Source organism: Protopterus annectens, chromosome 2.part2 (genome assembly GCF_019279795.1).
Source record: "Protopterus annectens isolate FY-2018-M chromosome 2.part2, PAN1.0, whole genome shotgun sequence".
Taxonomy (NCBI): domain Eukaryota; kingdom Metazoa; phylum Chordata; order Ceratodontiformes; family Protopteridae; genus Protopterus; species Protopterus annectens.
The window spans coordinates 1,127,962,162-1,127,983,062 of record NC_056730.1 but is presented as its reverse complement, the minus strand read 5'-3'; the positions used below and the strand labels follow the sequence as shown (position 1 = coordinate 1,127,983,062).

Below are 20,901 nucleotides of genomic sequence, written 5' to 3'. Positions count from 1 at the left end.
TCATGATTGACCTCCAGAGCATGCTCCGTGGCCAATGGTAAGTCACCCTCTTTATGTGGCACATCTAAACGCTTCTGGGGGTAGGAACTGACTTTCAAAAAATTCCCTTGGGACTTGGGGGGTTTTGGATATGCCACCCCGTCTTTGTAGGCTTTGATGTCTCTCTGGAGTTTCTTCACTTTGGTTGAAGTGATTTTAGCCAAATGGTGGTCAATACTAGAGTATGACCTCTCATATTCAAATGTATACCTAGGAAAACAGACATCAGCTTTAATTTCTTCATCCAGAATGGATAATTCTTTAACTGATTAATCGTTTCCTGGTAATGTACACTAATTAAATTCACCAACTCGTTCCCATGTCTATCAAACAGGGCGATCAAATCATGATGAAACTTAGTGCCCTCCTCTAGCCCTGTTGGATATTGCCAGGAGCGGAGACCCTTAGGGACAATATGTGCTCGCCGGCATTCATTAAAGTATGACACCTCCAATTGTAATTTTCTACTTTTAAGTAGCTTTTGATCAAAAACATGTAATTTAATAGGCAAACTAGCATTCTCATTCTCACAAGAATTATCACTGGCTCAGTCATTATAGTTTCCAAAATGGAACGTCCTATTAAGCCATTCATTCAAATTGGGGTTGACATACCTTCTCCTGGTGCCTTCTGGGGGCTGTCTGCCTGCTGCTATAATGAGCCAAATACACCTAAAGGGCTCGTATTACCAATAGCTGGATTTCTCAAGTTTCCTTCTCGCTCCTGTCTCGACTGGTGGGCCAAAACATTAGGTTCAACCTCCGGTTCAATTATAATCCCATTAGATAATGTCGGTACCACAGACCCAGTCAGAGGCATTCTCAAAGGTAGTGTTTGAACTGTTGTAACTCCACTCCCTGTTGGTGTAAACTGTGAAAGATTTTCCACCCGTTGTGATAAATTGTCCACCTTCTCGGTGAGGAGGTTAATCAGCAAACGTTAAATTTCCTGGCTCTGGCATGGTCCCTGCTGGTGATGAAGCGGTGGACATAAAAAACACCAAATTCTTTCAGCAACAAAAGCATAAACCACCGCTAACTCCGGAAGCTGGGAAGACAACACAGGCCAATCCAACACGTTAAGAAAGTGGAAAGCAATTTTATTAAGCTATATTCAAAGCTTTTCGTTAGTGCCTTGCACTAACTTCCTCAAATACATCAAAACATTCACGCCATAACCAATGCTCATTAAATACTAACAACTTAAACACGCCCCTAGTTCTCCGGTAGAAAAACGAAAAGCTTTGAATATAGCTTAATAAAATTGTTTTCCACTTTTTTAATGTGTTGGATTGGCCTGTGTTGTCTTCCCAGCTTCTGGAGTTAGCGGTGGTTTATGCTAGTTTGTTTTTTGTTGCTGAAAGAATTTACTATCAGAATAGCCTTTGGTTTTTCATCCCTTATCTTTAGCAGCACTCTGGGAAGAAGAGGCAAAGGAGGGAATGCATAAACTGAGAGATGTGCCCATGGGAAGGGCAACGCATCCACTCTCCAAGCTTTGTTGTGAAACTCCCTGGTGCAGAAGGTTGGAAGGAGATGAGTGGTGTGAGAGGAGAAAAGATCCACTTGTGGGGTGTGCCCCAATGATGAGTGATGCAATGGAAAATGTCCTCGTTTAGTTGCCACTCGTGAGGATCCAGAACATGCCTGCTCAAATGAGCCGGCAAGGAGTTCAGCCTCCCTGGAAGATACTGGGCTATTACATGCAAGCCCATGGATGCTGCTATGGACCAGTGTCTCATACTTTGTCTGCAACAAGGGGTAAGAACGAGTCCCCCCTTGCTTGCTGATGTACCACATGACCGTGGTATTGTCTGTCCTGATCAGCAGAGTCCCAGGTTAGAGTAGGTCCTTGAAAGCCAGCAAGGCCTGCTGCACTACTATCAATTCTTTTATGTTTATGTGCAGATGAATCTGCTGGGTACTCCAAGTCCCCTGTATGCCCCTGCCTTCCACGAGTCCCCCATGCAACATCTGAGGCATCTGTGGTGACAGTCTGGCTGGCAGGCGGTGGGCGGAAAGGCAGACCCCTGTTCTGAGAACAGGCTGTTGCCCACCAGAGGAACTCCAATTGTTGACAGGGAATCGGGGGAAGAATCAAGTCCAAGTCCTGTGCGCGTCGAAACCAAAGATTCTTGAGGTACCATTGAGGTTTTTTCATATGCAGCCTTGCATATGGGATCATCAAAATACATGAAGCCATGAATCCCAGTGCTTGCAGGAATTGCTTTTCAGAGAGCTGGGTCATGCTTGCCAGGTTCATGAAGTAAGCCGAAAGATCTTGCTTCTGTTGAGGGAGGAATATCATCTGGGTGGCTGTATTCAGACTCGCTCCCAGGATAACAATCTCCCTTGTAGGAACCAACTTTGACTTCTTTTCTTTGTGTGTGTAACCCAAAGAGGTGAGAATGTTCTTCTCGAAATCCAAATCCTTTTCTAGTTGTTCTGGGGGGGTTTGCTTGAATGAGGCAGTCATCCAGGTAAGGATAAATTTGAATGTTTCTCTGCCTGCAAAAAGCAATGGCTGGAGACGGGCACTTCGTAAAAACTCTGGGAACAGTAGATAAACCAAAGGGCAATGCAGAGAACTGAAAATGTTGCTCCCAAGCCCTGAAGTGAAGGAACTGCCTGCAACTTTCCCTTATTGGGATGTGCAGATAAGCCTCCTTGAGATCCAAAGTTACCAGCCATGAATCCTTGCCCAGCACTGGCAGTAACTGATGAAGGATGAGCATCTTGAATTTGGGAATCACAAGAAAAGTGTTTAGAATAGACAGATCCAGAATAGGGCGACAGGTGCCCCCTTTCTTGGGTACCAGAAAATGTCTTGAATAAAAACCTAGGCCTGCCTGATTTGCAGTACTGGCTCTATAGCTCCCAGTCAGTAGAGAAGAAATTTGAGTTTCTACCTCTGCCCTGAGAGTTCTGGTCTGTCTGGCTACCCTTGCAAAACAGGGAAGGTGTGAAAGTAAAACGTGTAACCTTGGTTTACTATATTGAGCACCCATGTGTCGTCTGTGATGGTAGACCAAACCTACGTGAACCTGGCTAACCTTCCCCCCAAAGGAAACCCAGGGCCTGCAGAGGTAGGCACAAGAAGGCCAGAGTCATTGAGAATGTTTGCTTTGGGAAGCTAGCTTAGAACTCCCCCATTTAGCAGAAGAATGCCATCGTTTAGCCCTTTGAGGGGCAGAAGCCTGCCCTCTGGAAGATCGGAAACCCCTTGGCCTGGAGCGACCCTGCTTGCCAGGATCAGGGAAAGACCAATTCTTGGAAGGATAATGCCTACTAAACAGAGGAGGCTGAACCTGAAGGAAATCTTTTACAGTATGCATGCCTTATCCTCCAACTTCTTCAGTACCTCCTCAGCCTTATTACCAAAAAGAGTGTCCTTGTGAAAAGGAACATCCAGCAACTTAGATTTAACAGGTTCAGAAAGAGGCTGCTCCCTGAGCCAAGCATGCCTTCTAATTACAGAACCAGTGGCTGCTGCTCTGCAGGAAGCCTCCAAAAAAAGTGTCAAAACCGCAATGAAGTGAATGCTTATTAACTAAAGTGGCAGAATTCAGTAAGTCTTGTAAATCTTTGTTCTCTGTCATGGAAGGAAAACCTCCAAGTTTAGCCTTAACAGCCTCCAAAGTATACTGCTGATACTTAAGCATGTGAAAAAGATAATTCATGGATCTAATGGCAAGAGTTGCAGAGGTGTAGACTTTTTTACCTCACCTGTCTAAGGCCCTAGACTCCTTACCAGAAGGCACAGGCTTTTTAGCAACAGCAGACTTAACACCCTTGGGGCCTTGAAAAATAAAACCCTACTGCTGATCCAGAAATTTAAAAAGGAATTTATGAGATTCAGGTACCCTATAATACCTATCCGGTTTTCTGGGGGCAGGAGGAACAGAATTAGGAGTTAAAGAATTTTCCATGAAAACATCATCCACAACTTCCAAAACTGGAGGTATAGCCAGAGGTTTATGCTGTGGCAAATCCAAAAATTCCACGATTCTTTTCTTAGACTGATGAAAATCCTGACATTTCCATTTAAAGTGCTTCCTAAGAGTACTCGACGTACCCCCAAAGGAAACATTCTGGAAGGGGAGGCAGAAGGGATGTAGTCCTCAGCATCAGAATCCTCAAACGCAGAAAAAAGTTGAGAATTTCCTTCTTCACCAGCAGACATACTGGAAATCTCAGAATCTGAGACAGACAAAACATCAGGAGAGAATTCCCTAGTCTTCTTTGTATGTGGGGGGGGGGGGGTGAGAGCCCCTAATCAGGGAAAGATGATCACCAGCCATCTTTACCAAATGGGACTGAGGCACAGGAGGGGAGGCAGATGCCTGCTTGTGAGTAGGTTTGCGGCTGGAAGGTTTTACTAGCAATCCGGAGGGACTCAGGAGGCCTAGCAACTGCAGAAGTCTGAACTAAGGTAGTAGGTTTAGTTCTGGTTTCATGTCGAAAAGAAGAGGTGTCAGAAGCCGATGCCTGCAAAGTGGCTACGGACCCATCTGAGGTGGTGACAGGCAGAGGGTCTGAAGACAAAATAGCAGCCTGCGGCATGGAGGACTCCGTAAAGGTCTCAGCCGAGGCTTGCGTCTGAAAAATCTGTGGACTGCAGGGGCTGCAAAACCACCTCACTGACTACCGCTGTGCTGACCAATTTCACCAGTGCGTCATCAGCAGATTTAACCCTAGGCCTGTCAGTCCTTGTCTTTGTGTTTCCTAGGTATATCCGAAGTCGGGAGATCAGAAGACGCCATACTGACGAACTTAGTCCAGACTCTGAAATGCTTCTACAAAATCTTAGCTCTACGGCGTATGGTACGCGGGCTAGAGGAAGCACAGAGATCGCAGTTAGGGACGGGGACGTTGTGCTCAAGGCCTAAACAAGTAATACAATAGGAATGGAAATCACGGTGCAGACTCTGTTTCCTACAGGCAAGACAATTAACTTTATCTGACATTCGTTAAAGCAAGAAAAAAGTATCCCCAATGGGGTACTTATCTGAAGGAGCCTTTAACTTGGTAGTCGGAAAGCAAAATTAAGGTAAAAAGCAGACTGGCACTAGTGCAAATTGCATCTGCTTCAGGCTCCGTGGCAAGAAAGACTGAGGAAATGGCATCAGCTGCCTCCCTTTATACCAGACGTTCAGACATCAGTTTTACAAATGGCGGCAGCCGACGTCGTATACCAAGGAGTCTGGTATTCAGGCCGATTGAGGGCTACCGGGAGCCGGATAACCCATATGTGAGGACTGCAACAGTGAACCATGAAGAACATCACATGGAATCCCAAACATCTCAGGTGAGCTGTCACTACTGCCATGCATTTGGTGAACACCCTGGGGGCTGTAGTGAGACCAAAGGGCAGAGCTCTGAACTGGTAATGACTGGCTCCCAGCCGGAAGCATAAAGGTCTCCTGGACTGCCTGTCCATTTGTATGGTAGTATGCGTCCTGGAGATCTATAGACCACATCCAATCGTCCTGACCCAAAAAGGGTAGAATGGACTGCAGTGTCACCAACCAGAAATTTTAGTTATGTACTTACCATAACTTTAGATGTATGGGATCTATCTCGCCTACATTCTCTACAGATGGGTTCGGAGCCGATCCTCGGCTCCGACTCGGCACGCTATACAATAGCACGAAGTCTCTTATTGGCTGAGTTACCTCATATCCCAGGATGCACCACTACTGCTTCCCCAGATCTTGTTTGTCCGCACACATGCACACACACACATAGACTGATGTTACAAGATTGCCAGGAGTTTCAAGAGAGGAAACAGTTGTATTTGGACCGTCTGGTCTCTTCTGGCCTCCAAGGCAGGGGGAAGGAGGGTGGGTTATTAGGAATGTAGGCGAGATGGATCCCATACATCTAAAGTTATGGTAAGTACATAACTAAAAGATGTAATGTGATCCTATCTCGCCTACATTCTCTACAGATGGGACAGCGTCCCTAGCACCTAATTCCTGGGTGGCTCATTGGAAAACGGTCCGGAGAACTGTAGAACCGAAGGAAGCTCGACCCCTAGATGCCACATCCAATTTGTAGTGAGAAATAAAGGTGTGTAGAGAAGACCACATAGCAGCCGCACAAATGTCATTAATAGAGAGCTTGGAATGAAAGGCTGCCGAAGTGGCCATAGCCCTGGTAGAATGAGCTTTCACTGGAATTGTAAGCTCTTTATTTGAAATGCGATAAATATGACTGATGCAGTCTCTGATCCACTTGGCAATAGTGACCTTCGTGATTGCTTTGCCCAATTTATTGTCCGAAAAGGACACAAACAGTTGTTCTGATTTTCGTGCTTGGTGTGTCCTATCCAAATAGAAACGTAACTGTCTGTGCACATCTAAGCTGTGAAAGGTATACTAAGCTCGGTTTGTATACTTAGGGAAAAAAAACAGTAATTCCAGTGATTGTTGCAAACAAAAGTTAGAACAAACCTTTGGTATAAAGGATGGGTTTGGTCTAAGAGATACTCTATCCTTGTGAAATACCAGGTATGGTGGTTTGACAAATAAGGCTTGAAGTTCTGAAACTCGCCTGGCTGATGTGATAGCAACTAGAAGGGCAGTCTTCCAAGAAAGAAATTTCAAGTCACAGGTTGCTGCCGGCTCAAAGGGAGGTGCGGTTAAAGCGGCTAACATTACGTTAAGGTCCCACGGTGGTGCGGGATGAGATATAGGGGGCCGTAGAAGCCAAGCTCCTTTAATAAAGGCTTTGCACAACTTATTGCTCATTAAGGGTGGTTCTACGTTCTCGTGAAAATTGGAAATAGCTGCCAATTGAACTTTGATGGTAGACACCGAACAACCCTGGTTGAACAGGGAAGTTAAAAACTTCAGAACCTCTGACACCGAAGCTGTCATAGGGTCTAATCCTCGGAGTTGGGCCCAAATAGCAAACCTCTTCCATTTACTGCCATACATCTTTTTTGTCGAAGTCTTGTGGGCCGAGGACAAAATATGCAAGACTTCAGGGTCGAAAGAATGGTTCCTAACTATGGTCGGAAGAGGAGTAGCCAGGCTGCTAGCTTCAATGAATGTAGGGACTGATGGAGCTGTCCTGACTGATGCGTCAGGAGGTCCGGAATTTGGTCCAGGAACCGGGGACCGTCCAATGCATACTTGCGAAGAAAAGGGAACCAAACTTGACGAGGCCAGTATGGGGTGACTAGAATCATTTTGCTTCCCAAGCGAATCGCCTTCTGAATCACCTTGGGGAGAAGGGGAACCGGTGGAAAAACGTATAGCAGACCGGAGGGCCAAGGTTGGACCAGAGCATCCTTGGGCATCTCCCCCGGAACTGGAATGAGAGAGAAGAACTGCTGGCATTTTGTGTTGAGAGGAGTTGCGAAAAGATCGCAACATGGAACTCCCCAGCTGGTGAAAATCTGTGTTACCACTTAGTGATTCAAGGACCATTCGTGAGGGGAGAGAATAGTCCTGCTCAGTCTGTCGGCTAACACACTGGATGTCCCCGGAATGTGTGTTGCCACTAGAAAGCGTTTGGTAGCAATCGCCCAATCCCATACCTTCATGGCCTCTCTGCAAAGGGGGTAAGACCTGGTCCCTCCTTGCTTGTTCAAGTACCAGACTACCGACATGTTGTCGGACTGAATGGCAATCGTCCCCCGGGGGAGGTGATCGTGCAAGGCTTGCAACGTTAAAAGCACCGCCCTCATTTCCAGGATATTGATGTGGAGAAGACTCTCGTCGGAGTGCCACGTGCCTTGGACCGACCTGTCCAGATAATGCCCCGCCCACCCTGTCTGGGAGGCGTCCGTAGTCAACGTGGCAGAGGGGGATGGGGGAACGAAGGGTCGCCCCTGATCCAGGTTGGAGGAAAGAAGCCACCAACGAAGATCCTGTGATCAAAATGTGGTGACTGAGGGGGAGGTCTTGATAAGACCACTGGACTGAGAGGAGCCACTGGAGTATCCTCATATGCCACCTTGCCAAGGGGACGAGAAGAATGGTAGCTGACATGGAACCTAGCAGCTGCAGTAACATTCTCGCTGGAGCACGACGTCTGAGGAGTAACGCCCGAACTTGAGACTGCAATGTTGCTATTCTTTCCGCAGGAAGATAGACTCGCATCTGCCTTGAGTCTATTTCTGCACCAATAAACAGAATACGCTGTGATGGCAGCAATACGGATTTTGTCCAATTGAAGGCAATTCCTAAGGAGCTGCCTAGGGAGATAGTGGCTGCTAGAGTTTTTAAGAGTAGATGCCTTGAGGTGGCAGTTAGGAGCCAGTCGTCTAGGTATGGAAACACTTGGAATCCTAGACTTCTCAGGTGAGCAGTCACCACTGCCAAACATTTGGTGAACACCCTGGGGGCTGTGGTGAGACCAAAGGGCAGTGCACGGAACTGGAAATGACTGTCCCCTAGGCTGAAGCGCAAGTGCCTCCTGGACGCCTGATCTATCAGGATGTGATAATAGGCGTCCTTGAGATCTATGGAGCACATCCAAACACCCTTCTCCAGAAGCAGGAGAATGGTTTGCAAGGTGACCATCCGGAATTTGGACTTTTTCACTGATCGGTTTAACCTGCTGAGATCCAAAATGGGCCTCAAGTCCCCGGTCTTTTTTGGTACCAAAAAGAATCTTGAGTAAGTCCCTGATCCGGCCTGATCTGCGGGGACAGGTTGGATGACTCCTTTTTGAAGCAGCTTTGAAATTTCGATGGCTGCCAAATCCCGTTGACTGGGTGGCGGGTCCGGGATTCTTTGGGATGGTGGTGGTGGTGGGGGGGGGGGTTGAGAGAAGGGAATGGTGTAACCTCCGGCGATGATTCGGAGCACCCATTGGTCCTGAGTGATACTTTCCCAGGCCTTTAGGTGCCTCGAAAAACGACCCCCGACTGGCTCCGGAGCTGCACAGTCGGGCACTCCTTCAGGGATGCTGGAAGGAGGAGGAGCCACGAAAGGACTCACAGTCTCCAGTGTTGCGGGGGCCTCCGCCGCCTCTGGGACGGCGTCGCCCTGAAAAATTTCCCCTTCCTCTGCCTCTAGAGGGGGAATCGCTCTGCTGTGATGAGTAAGACTTTTGAGACTTACGGAACCACATTTTCCCTCCTCTTCGAGCCTTGGGATAAGGTCTGAAGGGAGTGAAAAACCGGGCCCCTACGGCAGTTAAAGTCTTACCCTCCTGCTCGCAGCGAGTCAACGTGTCCTTTACCTTGGGTCCAAAAAGGGAGGACCCATCGAAGGGGGTGTCGACAAAGGAAGACTTAAAGGCCTCCGCAAAGTGACACAGGCGTAGCCAGGCTCGTCTCCGTTGAGCAACACCTGTGCCCGCCGCCCTGCTCGCTCCTTCGGCTGCATACGAAATGAGCCTCATGGACGAGTTGGATAGGGAGGACAGGGTAGCCAACTGGGAGTTAACCGTCTGGGCTAACTGCTCAGGTAAGTTACCAGAGAGGGTATCCGAAAGCTCCTTGACCAGATCCCTATGCAGTCTCGTAAAGTGCGTCAGGTAGTTCAGAGACCTTAATGTAAAGGTTGCTGAAGCAAGGGTGCGCTTCCCATACCGATCAATGCTCCTAGACTCCTTATTAGGAGGATGGACGGACGTTGAAGCCTCTGCCACATCTTGTTGGGTAGCAGATGCCACCACCAAGGCATCTACAGCCACACCTTTGGTAAGAAAGTCCCTATCAGGGGGTGCCGAAAGAAATTTATTGGGGCGAGCTGGCACCGGTTCAACAGAGTCCGGATTTTCCCACGCCCTTCGAGAGATCAAATCCAGGAGCTCATCGAAGGGCGGAGACACCCAGGAGGTGGAGGGCTGAGCCCCGAAGGCCTTGAACACAGACTCCTCAGCAGAAGGGGTTTGGACTGCCAGTCGCCTCGTTGCTTAAGGATTTCCAAGATGTCCGCAAAGGATACATCATCCGAGGACGACTTGGGGGACCCTTCTGCATCATTGAGGTCAGTATCCGAGGTGAGAGACTCATAGGCTCATAGGTTCATACTAGGCTATCTGCCCAAGGGCATTTATAAGCCTAGCCCAGAGTTTTGTGGCTTTCGCCAGCCCTTTAGTTTGGAGGATACTATGCCCATTATTTTGCTGTGCCTCTGTCAAGCAGTGACACTGAGATAATCCCTGGAGTATATCTGCGATCTCCCATCCACTGGTCAAGATTTCTCTTGAACAAAGCCAGCGAGGTGCTCTGCCTCACATGTACCGGGATTTTGTTCCACAGCATAGGGAGTCTCTGGGTGATGAATCTGTCCCTCCAGCACGTCCTATTAATAACCGTGTCAAGGTTTAAGTCTCCCGCCCTTGTAGTTCTGAGGGATCTAGATTTTTTGAGGTGAAGCATGTTCATCAATTCTGGGTTGGACATGGCCTTGTATGTCAGGCACAGGTCACCTCTGAGCAGACGGTAAGCGACTGAATAGAACTGGAGTTCCTTCAGTCGGGCAGCATAGGACATATTTTTGAGACCCTTTATCCTTTTGGTGAGGAATTTTTGGGGCCTTTCCAGTTGCTGCAGGTGTCGTGTCAGATACATTCCGAATGGGGCATTGTACTCAATCATTGGTCTGATGAGTGATGAGTACAGGGGGACGATAACTTCCCTTGATCTAGATGTGAATCCGTTCATGATCAGGTGGGCAATGTAGAAGGTCTTCCTAACTACTTTGGCAACGTGAGTGTCAAACGAAAGGTTACTGTCAACCTGGGTCTCCAGATCCCTGATAACCTCTTCTGAGCTCAGTGGGTTGCCGCCTATATGGTAGCTAGGGGTAACCTTGTTTTTCCCAAAGGGTATGACTATGCATTTTTTGGCGTTTAACTTTAGGCCATGGCTCTGGCACCAGTTATCCGTTTCTATAAGACCCTTCTGAAGGATATCTGTGTCAGATGTGTTCTCAACTATGGCGCCCAGTTTGCAGTCATCTGCAAATTTTGTCAGCCATAATCCTCCTGTGTTTGCTTGTACTTCTGAAAAGTAGATGCCGAACAGGAGTGGGCCCAGGACAGAGCCCTGTGGGACACCACTTGGGACAGGCATCGAGTCTGACATGGCGCCAGCAACTCTGACCCTGTGGGTTCTGTCACTTAGCCAGTTTGCAACCCATCTTGTGACGTATGGGTTTACATTTAAGCTGATGAGTTTTTCAATGATACCTGAGTGGGGTATTGTGTTGAAAGCCTTTGCCAGGTCAAGGTAGGCTGTGTGGACTGCCTTTCCCTCATCAATGGCCTTGTGACAGTTTAAAAGGCATGATCTGCCTTTGACAAAGCCAAACTGGGTCGGATCCAAAGTCTGCAAGTCCCCTATGTCTTTATTTAGGAGTTCCATTATGATCCTCTCCATAGCTTTGCAGATCAGGCTTGTCAAGCTGATGGAACGGTAATTTCCAGGGTCAGTGGAGGCACCGCCTTTGTGAAGTGGGACCACAGTTGCCGTATGCCACTCCTTAGGCACGTATCCCGAGGTGAGGCTAAGATTAAACAGCTGCCCTAACTGTGGGTTTAATTCCTCATCGAGTTCGTGGAGCACACAACCGGGGACACCATCTGGTCCCATGGATGCTGTGTTTTTTGCCTTGGAGAGAGCAGTTCTCACCTGAGCGTTTGAGATGTTTGGGGGTTACAATCCTCTGGTATAGATATCTCACTTTTGGGGAGGGGGGGAGAAGTTTGCACTGAACCTGTCAGCCAGTATGTTGGCAATGTCTGTAGGTTCAGTAATTTTTACATAATTTTGAACTAATTCTGAGCATATCTGGGAGTTTCCTCCCAGGTTTCTAACATAGCTAAAGAAGGCCTTATGATTGTTTTTTGAGTCCTTAGCGACTTTTCTCTCAAAATTTGCTTGGATGACTTTATGAGAGCTCTTAGTTTTTTACTTATAATGATCAAAGGTGTTTTCCCTTTTAAGGATTTTGCTCTATCTTGTAGTAGCTTCCTCCTTTTGTTGTAGAGTTTGTTTATGGCTGGGGTCCACCAGACTGGACGCTTGCCTTTGGTACAAAGAGTCTTTGTTTTGTTTGGGATTGCCTGATCCATGCAGTCCTGTAGGTGCTGGTAGAAGGCATTTGTAAGTGATTCAGCGGCTTGAGTAATGGTTTCCGCAGGCTCGGGGGCCTTAAAGGAGACCACACCAGTCTTTAGAAGTGTGAAGTCGGCTTTTGAGAAGTTCTTCACTGTGGTCTTTTTTATCTCAGGTGGGGGTGTGGACTTCCAGTGAGATTAGTTTATGGTCTGATCTCACCAGTGAGGGGTATACTTCCGGTGTTGAACATTGTGACCCCATGTTCGTGATGATGAGATCTAGTATGTTTTCTCCTCTTGTGGGGATGGTGACTAGTTGTTCCATGGCATTTGAGTTTATGAACTCTAGGAACCTTTGGGCTAGGGTGTTGGGGCTTGAGTAGTGATCCCAGTCTATATTTGGGTAGTTGAAGTCACCTAGTATGATGGTGTTTGGAGATACATTTATCCCCTAAAGTGTTTTCAGGAAAGCTATGTGAGGTTCCTGAGTTTGAGAGGGTGGCCTGTAACATGCTACAAATTGCAGCGCAGTCTTGCCTATGGTTAATTGCACCTGGATGGTCTCTGATGCATCGTGCGTTGCCACCAACCTTGATGTGTGGGTGTCCTTGATGAATATAGACACCCCCCCTCCTTTCTTGGTGTTGTCTGGATTTTGGGGCCGGAACGCATGATATGAGGTAAAACCTGATAGTGCCGGGGTGCTCTCTGGAGCCTTGAACCAGGTTTCAGTCTCAGCACAGACATCAATGTTCTCCATACTGAGAAGGGCCTCGAGTGCGTGCATCTTGAGGTTGAGACTTCTGGCATTGAGCAGCATTACCCTTAGTTTTTTTCCTTTTTTGTGTACTAGGGTGGTAGGTTTAGAATTTGAGCCTTGCCTAAAAAAGGCACTACGTGGGGTGGCAAGAGCCTTTGCCAATATCCGGAAGCCCAGGGGTGACAGGTGCAAGCCGTCCCTTGCGAAGCAGCGTGGCTTGTCCAGCATGTCATCCCAGGCAGACAGACATTGGATCCCCTTTGAATGACACCAGAGTTTAAGCCAATTATTAAAGCTGATCATCTTGTCTCTGTATTGTGGCATCATTCTTGGTGAAGGTAGGATACTGCTCAAGGTCAGGGTCATACCTGCCTGGGCTACATAATCAGAGAGCTCCTCTATGTCTCTTTTCATGTAGTCCAAGGAGGTACATCTCAGGTCGTTCACACCAGCGTGGACAATGACAGAGTCGTACTTGTACCTGCTGTTGAGAGACCTGAGTGCTTGCGTTATGTGGCGGATTCTAGCGCCCGACAGGCAGCTTACTGTGACCTTCTCCTTACTCAATCTGGTGAGCAGGACGTCAGTGTGTCTGACTATGGAGTCACCAATGACAAGTGTGTCTGGCATTGTGTTTGGCCTTAAGGGCTGTGACTGTTTGGCACACTGACTATGTGGTCTATGTGTTGAATGTGTTGTGTCCTGAGGTGGCAGTTGTTTGGGTGTCTGCTTTGGTGGCCTCTGCAGTTTTGGTAGATTTTTGATCAGAGCCTCCGAGTATGTCTTTGTGTATTTATGTGTATGATTTGAAGTTTTGATAGTACTATGGGAGACTGGGTTTGTGGTGTGTGTGGTTACCTTCTCCTCCTGTCTGGTCTTGCCAGTCCTATGTTGAGAGAGCTCAGCCTCCAGTTTGGCTATATAGTTGCATCTCTCGCATGTATTTGTGTTTTGTGGAAGAAGGAGAGGGCTGTCCGTGTACATGAGACAATTGTAACATTGCCTCAATATTCCCAGATTCCCAGCTGAGCAGGAGAGGACACACTAGCAACTGATCCCTCGACATGCTAGAAGGACTAGACAAGGACTTTAAAAAGACTCCGGGGGATGTGGGTGATCGAAAAGGGGTTTTGGCTGGTGGGGTACTATGTATAATAAAAGTACTATATCAAAGTAAAAAAATACTTTAGGAGCAAGTGCTAGGCTTTACAGATAAAGAATAGTCTACTTAAGAATCAAGTAGAGCTGAACTTTTTAGATATAGAATACGCTGGTTTGATCAGCAGTACAGTTCAAGGAAGGCTGTTTTAAGGGAAAATTTGAAGAGTGGACTTTAGGCAGCCCGAATAGTTTAACCTTGATTAACCGCCGAGTCAGCGTGCTTCCTCTTGCACTGTCTCTTCCTCGGGGGTTCCTCCGAAGACGTTTCGGAGGGACCTCCAGGAAGAAGGGAACTCGACGGGGTAACCTCAGGCCCAAGGGCTCCGCTGTCGTGAGACAGGGGGATTGCAAAGGAACCAGTCTCCGTGCCAAGGGAAGGTGGTGGTGAGATGGTAGAAGTGGCCAGAGAGGATTTGGCCAAGGCACTCCTCATGGCCTTGAAGGCGGGACCCCCAGAGTCCTGGGAAGGTTCAACCCCCAAGGCCACAACAGCAGTAGGAACTCCCGCCGCCGACGCACCAAGAGGGAGGCTCAGAACCGAAAGAATCTGTCCCAAAGCGCCCCCCCCCGGGGCCGACAGAGGAGGTCCGCGTACCGAACACCGACCCGAAGGGCGGGGTTGGAGTTAGGGTCGGAACCGACCCAACAACCTCCACTGGCTCCACCAACACCGACTCCAACGGCGCCGAAGCTGTTGGAGGAGGAACCAAGATGGCAGGGTGGGAAAACGGCTCCGGAGCCGACTGGGCTGGAGCAGAGACCAACTTTTGAAAGACCGAAGACTGAAAAAGCCTTTGAAGCACCCTGTCTACATCCGAATCGGACATCCTCGACGACCGAAAAGAGACCGACCGGGTCCGAGTAGACTTCTCCGCCGGCTCCGAAAGACTGGGGGACCGGCTCCGAATGGTTTCGAGAAGTATCGGCGCCGAGGGAGATTCCACCACTACTGCAATTTCCCTCGGAGCCGATGTGGACTTTGGCACCGAAGGGGAAGAGTCTGAGCGGGCAACCTTCATTGGCTCCGAAGGCAGTGGAGCCGATGAAGATGACTCGCCTCTCGACGCCCGAGCTCTCGGCTCCAAAGGCAGAGGAGTCGAGGCTGGAGACATCGAGGCAGACTGTTCCGCCCTCGGCTCCGAAGTCCGTGGAGCCGACGGAGAAGCCTGCCTTAACTTTTTTGCTGCCGGATCCGACGGGCTGGTCGGAGCCGAAGATTTTTTCTTCCTCGACGGGGAAGAAGAAGAAGATAGGGCTTCCTCAAAGGAAGGGGTAATAAGCCCTTTCAAAATCAACTTATTTTTCCTCTCTTGGAGCACGCGAGAGGAAAAAGCGTGGCAAACGCTACAGGATTCCTGTAGGTGCTTCGGCCCTAAACAGTATACACATAACAAATGGTTGTCCGTAATGGACATTTTATAATTGCATTTTGAACATTTTTTAAATCCTGATGGCCTATGTTCTTTAGACATGGCTATCTACTTCAACTGAACTTTAAAGAGAAAGAACTTCAACACTGACTTTAAAGAAAATACACGTAGACTAAGGCAAGGTCCCTCTAAGTTAAACAGGAACACTTACCAAGAAAATAATACAATTTACCACAAAGTTCTAAAATGCAAAATCACACAATGAGTAGCTGTTAACAGCCCTAACTAAGGCGCGCGGGCTAGGCAAAGGCCCCTCTAATTTAAACGGGCCCTTTACCGTCAAAGAAAACACAATTTTTACCACAAACTTTCCAAAAAAAAATCAGTCACACAACAATAAGTAGCTGTTAAAACAGCTTTTGGGTAAATTTAGCAAAATTTCTGACAGAAAGATAAGCACTAGAGGCACTTAGCTCAGCCAAGTCCGAGACCACGTCTATGCTGTAGAAGCGGCAAACGAGATCTGGGGAAGCAGTAGTGGTGCATCCTGGGATATGAGGTAACTCAGCCAATAAGAGACTTCGTGCTATTGTATAGCGTGCCGAGTCAGAGCCGAGGATTGGCTCTGAACCCATCTGTAGAGAATGTAGGCGAGATAGGATCACATTACATCTTGGTCTTCTCTACTGACCTTTAATTTGCTGATATCCAAGATAGGTTTCCAGTCCCCTGTCTTCTTTGGAACCAAAAAGAACCTTGAGTAAGTTCCGGATTCTATCTGGTCTGCAGGGACTTCCTGAATGGCTCGTTTTGCAGCAAAGTTTTTACTTCTAAGGCTGCTTGATCCCGAAGATTGGGTGGAACATCTGGGACTGATGATTTTTTACTTCTTGGGGGTGTTTGGGAGAAGGGGATTTTGTAACCCCTGGACATTATGCACCATACCCACGCATCTTCTGTTACATCTTGCCAGGCTCTTGGGTACAGTGATATTCTGACCCCGACTGCCTCCAGAGGTGGGCAGCCGGGCAATCCTTAAGGCATTCTGAAAGGGCCTGGGCAGAGAACGTATCCCTGTTGCCCTATTGCGGGACCCCCCCCTGCCGCGAGGTCTTGAGTTGTACCTTGTTGGACTATATGAAGAAAGATATCATGGAGCTATAGACTGTGTATTCTAGGCAGATAAGAGTCTATCAGTAATATTAATGGTCTGTGTATTAGCCGTTCGCTATTAGTTTTATTCAATGAACAAATATAGACCCCACCGTAGTTAGAGTTTCCTACAATTTAAAAAAAAAAAAAAAGGAAGTAGGGTTGGGGTCAGGGCACAGAGATGGGACCCGATTGGCTGGGGCAGGAGGGATGGGGCTGTTTATTGCATTTCACCACCTAGTTAGTGTGCCAGTATAAACAGGACTTCACCTGAAGGGGACTGGCGAGCAGACTGGGTAGTATTTGTAGGAATCCTACAGTTTTGCAGAAGTCATTTCCTTCTTTTCACTAGAAGGCCAGGATGCTAGTTTCTGGTTGAGCCAGCTACACTTGAGCACATGCACTGGGATTTAAACAGACAAATGGCATACAGAGGAAAAATACAGACTACAGCTACCTTAACCCATTTGCTGACAAGTACAGATTCACTGCATCCAATCTACCATTGACTTTTAAGAGCATCCTGCAAAAATGAAGGAAAATTAGACAATGGATTCCAGACATGAGCTCTCAGTCCAAAAGGACCTCTATGCATGGATCCAGAAGGCAGGGGTTTAACTGCTCCCTAGCTCAGCAGTCCAAAAGCTTTTCATTTTTTGTTGGCTTCAATTTTACATACTATTTTACTGCTACATATGTAGCCAGACTGCTCTATAGCAAGTGTAGCCCACAAAATGCAATTGTAGCTTTAGTCAAGAAATAATGTACGCTAAAGTGTGAAAAGTACCACAAGTAATCACACATTTTTTACATTTTTTTTTCTTTTCTGAAAATCAAAAATCATATCTAACTCTGCTGAGAACAACCTTTTCTGAATTTCACATTTTTTACTGAATCTTTAAAGACATGTTTCACACAGCCTGTCACAAAGGTCATTATCTCCTCTTTAGAAACTAATGCATAAAACAGTAATTCGTGAAATACTGAAAAAACACATATCCTCCGTTAGATGGTGCTGACATCTTATCACAAACTTAAAAAGCCTAATTTCTTACACCACTTTCTATTATAATGCATATAGCACAGATCAACTCAAAATAAAACCAGAAAATCAACTGGCAAATTAGCATAAAAATGCAGGTGTTCAGCAAAGGAATAACTAGCTGCATAACTAGCTGAATAACATACTGTAAAAGTAATTTATATGGATAATTAAGTAATAACCAGCGACGGCGTGGTATAATATAGCAATAACCCACGCCTGGGTGTGGGTAATGCTGGATTTACCCACGGTTGGTGTGGTTTGGTCACGAGGGTGAAGCCAGAGTGGCCAAACAAAGCCAACCATGGGTAAATCCAGCATTACCCACACCCAGAAGCAGGTTATTTATTATACAATGACATTTAAGAAAAAAAAAAATTATTTTTCTTAAATAATGGCATTGTATAATGCCTTCTTGCTGCCCTTCCGCAGTTGTCTGGTATTCTGCGGCAGTTCTGATGTACTGCGCATGCGTATGCCTACGCAGTACATCGGAGCTGAGGGCAAAAGCAACGGAGAAAGCAAGATCTCCGTTGCTTTTTTGCAAACTGTTTCGCTATGCTAAATGGGTTTAACACAGCGAGACAGCTTTAAAAAAAGCAATGGAGAATCTCCGTTGCTTTTTTTAAAGCTGTCTCGTTATGTTAAACCCATTTAACATAGCAAGACAGTTTTGAAAAAAGCAATGGAGAAAGCAAGCTCTTCGTTGCTTTTTACAAGCTGTCTCGCTATGTTAAACTCCTTTAACATAGCGAGACAGTGTGAAGCAATGGAGATCTTGCGTTCTCCGTTGCTGTTAAAAAAAAAAAAAAAAAAGAGTTATAGTAATGGAAAAAGTCTGGGTGACCGGACCTTTTTCCATTACTATAACTCTGATTTACAACATGCACACTGACCAATCAGCGTGCACGTTTTTGATTATTAATCGGGAGTCGTTGTATAATGAAGATTTACCCACAGTTGGTGTGGTTTTATCATGAAGACGAAGCCAGAGTGATTAAATAAAGCCAACCATGGGTAAATCTTCAGTACACCACAAAGTCAACCATGAGTAAATCTTCAGTACACAACACCACAGAGTTAGTTACTGCTATTATACAATGACATTATTTAAAAAAAAATACTTTTCTTAAATAATGTCTTTGTATAATGCCTCCATGGTGCCCTTCCACGTTTTTCTGGTATCCTGGGGCTTTGTCTGATGTACTGCGCATGCGTATGGGACTTGTGTTCCCATGCTTATGCAGTACATCAGTGCTGTGCAAAGGAAGCAATGGAGAAAAGGTCTCTGTTGCTCCTTTTTTTCCAGTAAATAAATGTTTTGGAAAGTTTAGGGGCAGGAGAGAGACAGAATGGAGGAAATGCAAGGAAAATCACATACATGTCTTTAGTTTTGAATATTGTACCCAGTTTTCCTAGTATTTTCTCTGCCCCGTCTCTCTGGTATGTCTAGATTTCAGATTTTATTTGTTTATTTTTAACAAAAAGTTGCAGTATATAACAATGGAAAAAAGTCTGGGCGGCCACACATTTTTCCATTGGTATATGCTCCGATTTACAATGGGTATGTTGATTGGGCTGATCAGAGTGCTTGTTTTGGAATATTAATGGCCAGTCATTGTACAACAGGAATGATGCCCTGGAGCAATGTGAGTTACAGCCAAATTCTTCTCCTAAATGGCCCAAGCCTTTGACTTGGGAGAAACTGACCAGTCAGTTGTAAATCTCACCATAACTTCCACCTTTCTAGGATGTTATCTATATAATAAAGTCCCAATTCCAGTCTGGAAACTACCTCTACCAGAAGGATGCCACAAAAGCAAATAGGTAGATAAAGCAAATACAGCAGTTAGAAAAACGGAACCGGAACAACCCACCAGGCTAGATTCAAAGGCAACACAAAGATGAATGAAAATTGTGAAAGCAGCGACTCTGCAAATCAGTTCTGTGCGATGCAGGTATCTAACCTGTTCCCAAGGTAGCACAAGTTAGAAAAAATCTTAAATAACAAGGCAGTCAATCTGCAAAACAGTTGTAGAAGGTATAGGCACAAATACCATAAATGACATAAAAAGATGTAGTCCCAATTTGAAATGCAGGCTCTTTCCTCAATAAACGAAAGTAGATAGATGGAATTCACCACAAAAAGCTTTAATCCACAGCAATAAAACACCAAGCGCTTTCGCCTGGACACTTCCAGGCTTTTTCAAGGTTAAAACACTATCATGGTCAGTCAGTTTTTATACATTAAATGATCGGCCAATTAAACTATTAAACTGTTAATTAATTCGAATAAAACAGTCATTTCTTAAAGTGCAATGGTGCAAGTATTGTTGCTAATATTTTACTCATTTAAGCAAAATATGCTGATAAAATTATACATGGAAATGTTAAAGTATATAACAATGTGAAATTTCAGTCATTATAACATAAATATATAACCATATGTAAATATCTTTCTTTAGTTCATTGTAAATCAACATACATAATTAACTAACTGTTCTACATGAAATAATTTTGTTTTAAAAATTCACATACTGATTTATACAGAATAAAAATAAAATAAAATAATATAATAATTAAATATCATAATTATAAAAATGGCTACTTCCAAATCTAATTTGTATAACTGTAAAAAATCTGTTTTTAAACAAGTGAAAAAATAGTAATATTATATTCATAAATATAAAAATAAATATATCTAGAAACACTTAATTGTGAAAGAATTTATATATCTGTGATGCATTAAAAAATGAATTCATAATTTGTTTCTTCTCATTTTTAATATGCTGTTTATACTGATAGTCTCATTCATACCTGGCTTTCTTGAGGCATCTAGTTTGATTTGCCAGGTTAACTCTCTAGTCTCTAAATAAGTTTCCCAGTCACCTCCCCTGGGATCAATGGTAACTTGTTCCAAGACGAAGAATTTTAAATTCATGTTATTACAAATGAGAGAATGTTTAAAAAAAGCATTTGTGTTCTTCTTTTTTTCAATTTCATATGTATGCTCATATATTCGCTTTCTGAGTGACCTTATGGTTTTTCCAATATAAAGCAAATACAGCAGTTAACAAAGCTTGAGAGAGAATAAATAATGTTTTTTTTTCCATTTGTATATATATTTATAATGCGTATCATTTAAACTACTCACCCCAACATACACATAAAGATGCCAAACTGACATACAGCAGTAGCACAGAATCTAATAGCCCTGCACAGGGTGCATCTTGTAAACAGACAAAACCACACTTTGGCTGATTAGCATTCACCTTGCCAACTGTCATACACCAGCATAAAATGCAAGTGAATTAAGAAAATCTGCATCTTTAACATAAGAAATAAAGACAG

The 20,901-nt window shown here is 45.5% G+C and overlaps 1 protein-coding gene across 1 annotated transcript in view; it reads right to left on the bottom strand.

Annotated features, from left to right (window-relative positions):
• SMC5 (structural maintenance of chromosomes 5) overlaps positions 1-20,901 on the bottom strand; it is a 3,018,525-nt gene that overhangs the window by 2,811,429 nt on the left and 186,195 nt on the right. The window lies entirely within an intron of this gene.